The sequence below is a fragment of the Schistocerca cancellata genome, chromosome 3, assembly GCF_023864275.1.
Source record: "Schistocerca cancellata isolate TAMUIC-IGC-003103 chromosome 3, iqSchCanc2.1, whole genome shotgun sequence".
NCBI lineage: Eukaryota > Metazoa > Arthropoda > Insecta > Orthoptera > Acrididae > Schistocerca > Schistocerca cancellata.
In genome coordinates this window covers 565,881,376-565,889,372 of record NC_064628.1, presented here as the reverse complement: position 1 = coordinate 565,889,372, position 7,997 = coordinate 565,881,376, and positions in this window count along the sequence as shown.

Here is a 7,997-nt window from a genome sequence, read left to right as displayed (position 1 = left end):
GGGGTCAGGGATTTTCTCTGCCTCGTGACGACTGGGTGTTGTGTGCTGTCCTTAGGTTAGTTAGGTTTAAGTAGTTCTAAGTTCTAGGGGACTGATGACCCTAAATGTTAAGTCCCATAGTGTTCAGAGCCATTTGCACCATTTTGAACCAATTATACGAGTCATATTTTCTTGTACATGAAACACAGACACACACTACTGTCTTCACAAAGAATTCGTTGTATTGATAAATACGGTAAGGATTCTAAATAAGATAATAATTTGGGTGGTAATACGCTAAATTTTGAGAAGATGATTTTCAATCCACTTGTCACACATTGTGCCTCAACCCGAACGATCATACATCGCTAGGGAATCAGCAATTTAATGTGATGCAACATGAAATTTTTAAAAAAATGCTATTATAGTATTTAACAAACATTTTGTCCTTGGAGTACAATCAACGTATCTCACTTTATATGTATGACTGCATGTTGTTAAAATAGTTTTCTGTGACATTCCCACGTACATGTACAAATAAACATACATTGTTAATGTTGATGTAAACATTCGTAACAAAGATATGTATTTCGTGCTCAAATAATGATGTGTATACTTCATATTCAGCAAAAAATGCCGATTCTTTCTGTAAGACTACTATTTTTCGTTGTCTTTATGCAGGTAAAATTTTATATAGAGCTGATATAAATGTAGAAGGCGTATAAACATACCGGTTATAAAAAGGTCAATAACTATGTAATAGACATGCAAATGTATCTAGACTGTATGTAATCAACAACCTTTTATCAGACGAAGCAGATAGACGTATTGCATGACTTGGGACTCATGTAATTTTTGCGGAAGTGGAAGATAAAAATAATGTAACAGTAAATATTCAGTTTCTTCAGTGTGTGACTGTATTTAGCAAACTGCTGAGCCGAGTTTTAACTTTTTTCTGGTTGTTATGTAGAGTTTTGTTGAATGGCTTTTGTGAGATTTGAATGTCTTCCACAACATCAAATAATTTCCATTCAACGACATGCCCAGAGATAAGTGTGGATGAAAAGGGTAGCTTTCAAGAGTGTGAGTATGGAGTTTTCATATCTAAGTAAATACACTATGTTTGTACTTTCATTGTGTGGGCCAAGATAAAATTTTTACTCCTCTTCTTCAATCCTTTACTATTAAATCTATTAAATAACAGAAAGATGAGGTCAATGATATATCGAGCAGACAGGGAGCTTCAAGGTTTTGCTGTGGAGATGACCAACTAGCAGTTTTTCAGAATGTCACCTCCACTGCAAAATTTTGCATTGCAGTGAGGAAGTCATGAGTGGGCGCTACTCTTTCCTGTTAGCCACATCTCACCCACAAACAGAGATGGAACGGAGTATTATTCTAATCCATGTAGAATGGGACAAATGCATTTGTGATTATGAGGATGGATATGGTGTCGATTACAAGGGCAGTGCTAACCTTCGTTTCTTTTCTTTTTTGTCAGGCATTTCACATCTTGAGCTGTGGACGTGGATGGTGTGCCGTCTGGGGTGGGAGAGTGCAAGGCAGCGCGGGACTGCCACAGGGGCTGTTTCCTTGGCACATAGGCACTGGGTGTCCTTTCGCTAGATGAACTCAGGCAGGAAGGATGAGGGAGAACAGATTTGTGCGAGAGGCAGGACAGGCGCTGGGCCACAGACCGCACGGGCCTAGAACAGTACAGCAGGATGGAACTGTGGCTATAAAAATGCAACCTTCAATGTTTCTCACAGTAGAGAACATTCGCAGGTTGACGAGAAAATCACCCGGTAGTGTGAGAAAATTCAAAGAAACGCTGTTCTGGGCATGCAGAAGTGCAGGCTCCAGTCGTAGAAAATAACGTTAGACAGCGTACCAATAAACGGCACTGATTGTCACTTTACTGCGTGGCTGGTGGCCCTAGAAGCCAACACCGAGTGTTTCTTTTTATCTCCATTCTGACTAGCTTGATGAGGACCACCACAATTTTATCTCCCGTGCCAGTCTCTTCGTCTCAGAGCAGCACCTCTAACCTACGCTCTCAATTATTTACTGGATGTATTCCAGTCTCTACCGTCATATACAGTTTTTACCCTCTGCAGCTCCCTCTAGTACCACTGAAGTTACTCCCTGATATCGTAACAGATGCCCTACGTGTGCTACTATCATGTGGCTCCTTCTTGCCAGTGGTTTTCATACATTCTTTTCCCGGCCGATTCTCTGAAGAATCTCCTCAATGTTTGACAGCCCACCTAATCTAAAACATTCTGCTCTAGCACCACATTCATTTATGTTTCCTTTCTGTTTCAGTTTTCCCACAGTCCATATTTCACTACCATGCACTGCTAAGCATCAAACGTATATTCTCAGAAATTATCAATCCGTTTCAGGCTTACGTGTGACACTAGTATACTTCTCTTGGCCAGGAAATCCCTTTTTGAATCCATATTCTGTACTCTTTAGACTGTTCATTACGTTCCAGAGATACTGTAATTTTTCTTCGCTCGCACTGACGACAGCAATGTCATCGGCGAATCCTATCATCGATATCCTTTCACCCCGAATTTTAATCCTAATCTTGAATATTTCATTTATTTCTGCCATTGCGTCTTCGATGTGTAGATTGAAAAGTAGGAGCGAAAGACTAAACCCCCGACTCACATCCTTTTCACTCCAAGCACTTCATTCTTCGTCATTCAGTCTTTCTTGGTTCTTCTGCATAGTGTGTATTATCTACCTTCGTCTACAACTTATCCCCAATTTTCTCAGAATTTCGAACATCTTGCACCATTCTACATTATCGAAAGGTTTTTCCCGGACGACAGTTCCTATGGACGTGTCTTGATTTTTCTTGAGCCTTGCTGCCAGTATCAACAACAATGTCAGAACTGCCTCTCTGGTACCTTTACCTTTCCTAAAGCCACACTGATCGTCATCTAACACATCCTCAGTTTTCATTTCCAGTCTTCTGTATATAATTCTTGTCAGCAATCACGGATGCATGAACTGTTAAGCCGACAGTGCAATAATTCCCAGACTTGTCGGCTCTTGCTATCTTCGAGGCCGTTCAGATGATATTTTTAAGCAAAGATGGTACATCACAAGTTTCAAACATTCTGCAGAGCGGTCTCGGGCGTCCTGTCACGGTTCGCGCACCTGCTCCCTTCGATAGAGGAGTCTTCCCTGGGGCATGTGTGTGTGTGTTGTCCTTAGAGTAAGTTAATTGAAGTTAGATTAAGTATTAGTGTCTAAGCCTAGGGACCGATGACCTCAGCAGTTTGGTCCCACAGATCCTTACCACAAATTTCCAAATTCGCATACATTCAACACACCAACCTTAATAATCGTCTTGTTGACACTTGCCCCAATGCTTTTAGAAATAGTGATGTAATGGTATCTATCCTCCCTTACTTGATTTTAAGCCTTCAAATGGTTCTAATCGATCTGATCACTATGGGACTTAACATCTGAGATCATCAGTCTCCTAGACCTTTGAACTACTTAAACCTAACTAACCTAAGGACATTACACATATTCATGCCCGAGGCATGCGGTCGCGCGGATCCATACTGAAGTGCCTAGAACCGCTAGCCACACCGAGCGGCTTTTAAGCCTTCAAAAGTTCTTTTAAATTCAGATGTCGATACTGGATCCCCTATCGACTCGCGTTTCTTCTTCCATCGCGTCATCAGACAAGTCTTCTTCCTCATACAGCCCTTCATTGCACTCGTTCCATCTATCGATTCTCTCCTCTACATTTAACAATGGAATTCCCATTGTGCTCTTAATATTACCGCCCTTTCTTCGAAACCTGTTTTGATTTTTCTATACGCTGAATCAGTCCTTCCGGCGAACATTTCTGTTTCTTTTTCTTCCATATTTCATGTAGCTATTTCACCTTAAGTTCCCTGTACTTCTTATTTATTGCTTTCCTAAGTGAGCTGTGTTTCAGTATTTCTGAATTTCCCTGAACGTTTTTGTACTTCCTTCTTTCATCGGTCCACTGAAGTATTTCTCATGTTACCCATAGTTTCTTCACTACAGCGTTCTTTTTACCTACGTTATTCTTTTCAACACCGGGGGTTGCCCTTTTTAGTGTTGCTCATTCCTCTTCAACTGAACTGCCAATCGAGCAATTCTTATCGCAGTATCTACAGCCTCAGAGTACTTCAAGCGTATCTCATCATCCCTTAGTACTTTTGTATCTACTTCTCTCCACATTTATTCTTTCCGACTAGTCTCTTAATCTTAAGTTTACTCTTCTTCACTACGAATTTATGATATGAGTCTATCTGCTACTTGGTCACCTTGCAATCCAGTACCTAAATTTGGAATCTCTCCGTGACCATGCTGTAATCTAACCGAAATCTTCCAGGATCTCCGAGTATACCTCCACCTCTTTTGATTCGTGTACAGGGTATTCGATTTTACCATTTTTTTACCATACCGATTCACGGTAGGACTCCGTGCATCTTTCTTCTATTTCAGTCTTACTAACAAGCCCTTATTCTTTTGTCACATGTTTCCTACTTCTTCTCCTACAACCGCATTCTAGTCAGGCATGACGATCAGATTTTTATCATCTTCGTTTACCTACTGAAACACCCGTTCAGTATCCTCGTATACCTCCTTGCCTCTTCATATTCGGCTTGGGTAATTGGCAGGCATACGTCAACTATCATTGACGATATTGGTTTGCTGTCGATTCCGTTGAGAATAATCGTATCACAGAACTGTTCACAGTAAATCATTCTTTGACGTACCTTCCTAATGACAACGAATCCTAGTCCTGTTGTACCATCTTCTGCTGCTGTTGATGTTACTCTGTAGCATCTGACAGAAATCGTTGTCTTCTTTCCATTTCTCTTCACTCGCTCCGATTGAATCTAGACTTAGCATTTCCCTTTCCAGATATTTAGCTTCCCTACCACGTCCTAACTTCCGACATTCCACGCCCCGAGTCATGGAACGTAGCTCTCTCGCTGGTTATTCAGCCTTTTTCTCTTGGTCACCGCCCCCTTGGCAGATTCCCCCCCCCCCCCCCGGAGATCAGTAATACTTTACCTATACCTCTGGGAGAGCATTTCAATGACATTACAATTAAATCAATACCATTAGCTGCTGACAGGCGTTGATATATACCAACGGGGACAGTTGGAAATTTGTGCCCCGACTGGGACTCGAACCCAGGATCTCCTGCTTACATGGCAGATGCTCTATCCATCTGAGCGACCTAGGGCACAGAGGATAGTGCGACTGCAGGGATTTATTGCTGGCACGTTCCCCGTGAGACCCACATTCTCAACTTATAGTGGTTCAAAGGACTCTGAGCAGTATGGGACTTAACATCTCAGGTCATCAGTCCCCTAGAACTTAGAACTACTTGAAACTCACTAACCTAAGGACATCACACACATCTATGCCCGAGGCAGGATTCGAACCTGCGACCTAGCGGTCGCGCAGTTCCAGACTGAAGTGCCTAGAACTGCTACGTCACACCGGCCGGCCTCTCAACTTATAGTCAACACACTTCATTCGTAGTGCCCCTGCCATGTCGGACATGTCAGGACGAACAGATGCGATCTTCATTTAATTTCAGTTACGGGCCATTTGTCCTGCGGATAAACATTATTTGTCTTTAAAGCAGTGATGTCCATTGCCTTCTGCATCCTCATGCCGTTGATCATTCCCGATTCTTCCGCGTTTGGGGACAGTTTCCAACCCCAAGGACAAGAGAGTGCCCTGAACCTCCCTGTGCTCCCCCGTCCATTTTGACAGGGCCGTTTGCTGAATGAGGGTGACTTCCCATGCCCGAAGTCTTCGCTCGCCATTTGCTGATGATTTGTATTCAAAACTTAAGCAGAGATTAGAATGTATTTTTCCCTATTCTTTTCCCATGGCGGCGAAAAGGTGCCGTTGAGAGAAGCACCCTCCGTCATGAGTTTTGAGTTCCACATTGTGAACAGAGAAAGCGGTAAAAATATTTATTGAGGGAATAGATTTTGTGAAATCACTGGAGCCAGTTTAAAAGACGTTATGAAATTATGCCATTGGTCACTGTTGGTAGCATAGCAGTACACTGGATAGGAAATGTTATGCATACGAAAAACTGAAGTCAGACACAGAGAAGTGCAGTTTTAGACATTCATCCTCCTGTAGGGGAGTAGGAACGTTTCGTACTCGGGCTCAAACCATACAATATGTTTCAGATTCGTTTTCTGGAGTGTGAAGCAAACTTCAGACCTGCAGACTGTCTGACCAACAGTGACTGAGGGCTGCCTTGAAATGCTTCGGTCGACGTTGACCATCGAAGACCATGGAAAGAATCCACAGCAGCACCAGCATGACAGGGAGCGATAAGCACATAGCTTGTTGATTCGGTTGGAAGCGGTGACCTCTCTAATGGTCTGTCTGTCCAGCAAGTATTTGTCATCATTCGCTGTCAGGTTCACTCCTTGCAATCACTGCGTACCTATCATACGACTTCGTGATTCTACAAACATGGTAGTGCATCGTTGTAATCCAACTGACATCTTGCCTCATCTCTGAACCTCGCCAACGACTACGTGCTGTGCACTCATAATATCGTCGCTGGTATCGATTCTGCTCGCACTATATGTGGCTCTGGGCATTAGTGAGGAGAGGATGCTGGGCCGAGAGTGTGCGCTCATGAGCATCCGCGGACATTAAGTATTTTGGGTCTCGGCTTGCGATAGGGGAGTGACAGGCACGCAGCAGTGGCAATGGGAGGTCCGTTTTGATAGAGGACGTGTGAGCGCTACGCATGGTCAAAAATTGCTGGAAGGCGGCAGCAAGCTGTTAAGAGTTATAGGCACCATCAGACTGGTTGGGAACATCAATTTCTTCTACATGACGGTTTAAGAAAGCAAGTCTGCTTGGGGAACTGGTGCCTGCACGTATTCTGGACTATGATATGGCGCTTGGCGACTGGTATTTAATTCATGCATCCTGGATACTCATGCGCCCTCTTAATTGTTCTCACATTGCTCCCATGTGATACTGTGGGCCGAAGCTGCCCGTTTGTTTTTGAAATCACGCACGTACTCATGGTTTGTGGAGAACGGGTGCTAAGTGAGAAAAATCGTTTTTTTATCGCTATGTTATTGAGTAGCTTGGCTGTCTTGTGCCGTGCGCGAGGAGCAATTTCTGTTAGGTACCTTAGTGGATTACCAACGCAGTTCTTTACCTCACGTTGCCAATCTTTTGAAGTGTTTACTGTTTGTTTGAACAGTGTCATAGGTGCCTAACGTTAAGGTTAACTACAGTTTTCTTGTCTCACATGTTATCCATTGACCTGCTTTGTATCAATGCAGTTTTTATGTGCTTTGGTTGACCGGTGCGTTAAGTGCTGGTTAAACTTACTTTATGTATTTTCTTTAAATCTCATACTATTTAATTGTGTTTGTATGCTGCGGGGCGAATTAAACGCTAGTTAAGTTTTAATCAAGGATCTCACTGTATGCCTTAGCTAGTGCTGTGACACGTACTTGCTGTTTATTACTTTTCTGAACTGTCCGTCTGTCTATTAATTATTTGTCGACTGTTTGCGCCATCGTGCTGCCTGAGCCTAGCCCAGTCTGGCGGTAGATTTGAGCGGCTACTGCCGTTGCTTACTGCACCTCAGGTTGGGCGTCGGTTTCACCTAAGCGCATCCGTAAATATGAACATAGCCTACAACTCTGCTTAGCCTCTGGGTGGTTGAAATTGTTGTGTAATTGAAACTTCCTGGCAGATTAAAACTGTGTGCCCGACCGAGACTCGAACTCGAGACCTTTGCCATTCGCGGGCATGTGCTCTACCAACTGAGCTACCGAAGCACGACCGATCGTGCCGGCACGGTAGCTCAGCGTGTTCGGTCAGAGGGTTAGCAGCCCTCTGTAACAAAAAACTGAGTTAATCGATCAACAACGAACTTAAACGGATGTCTTACGACGTCCGCCCCGAGCAGATTCAACGAACAAAAAGCGAACAAAATGAGATTA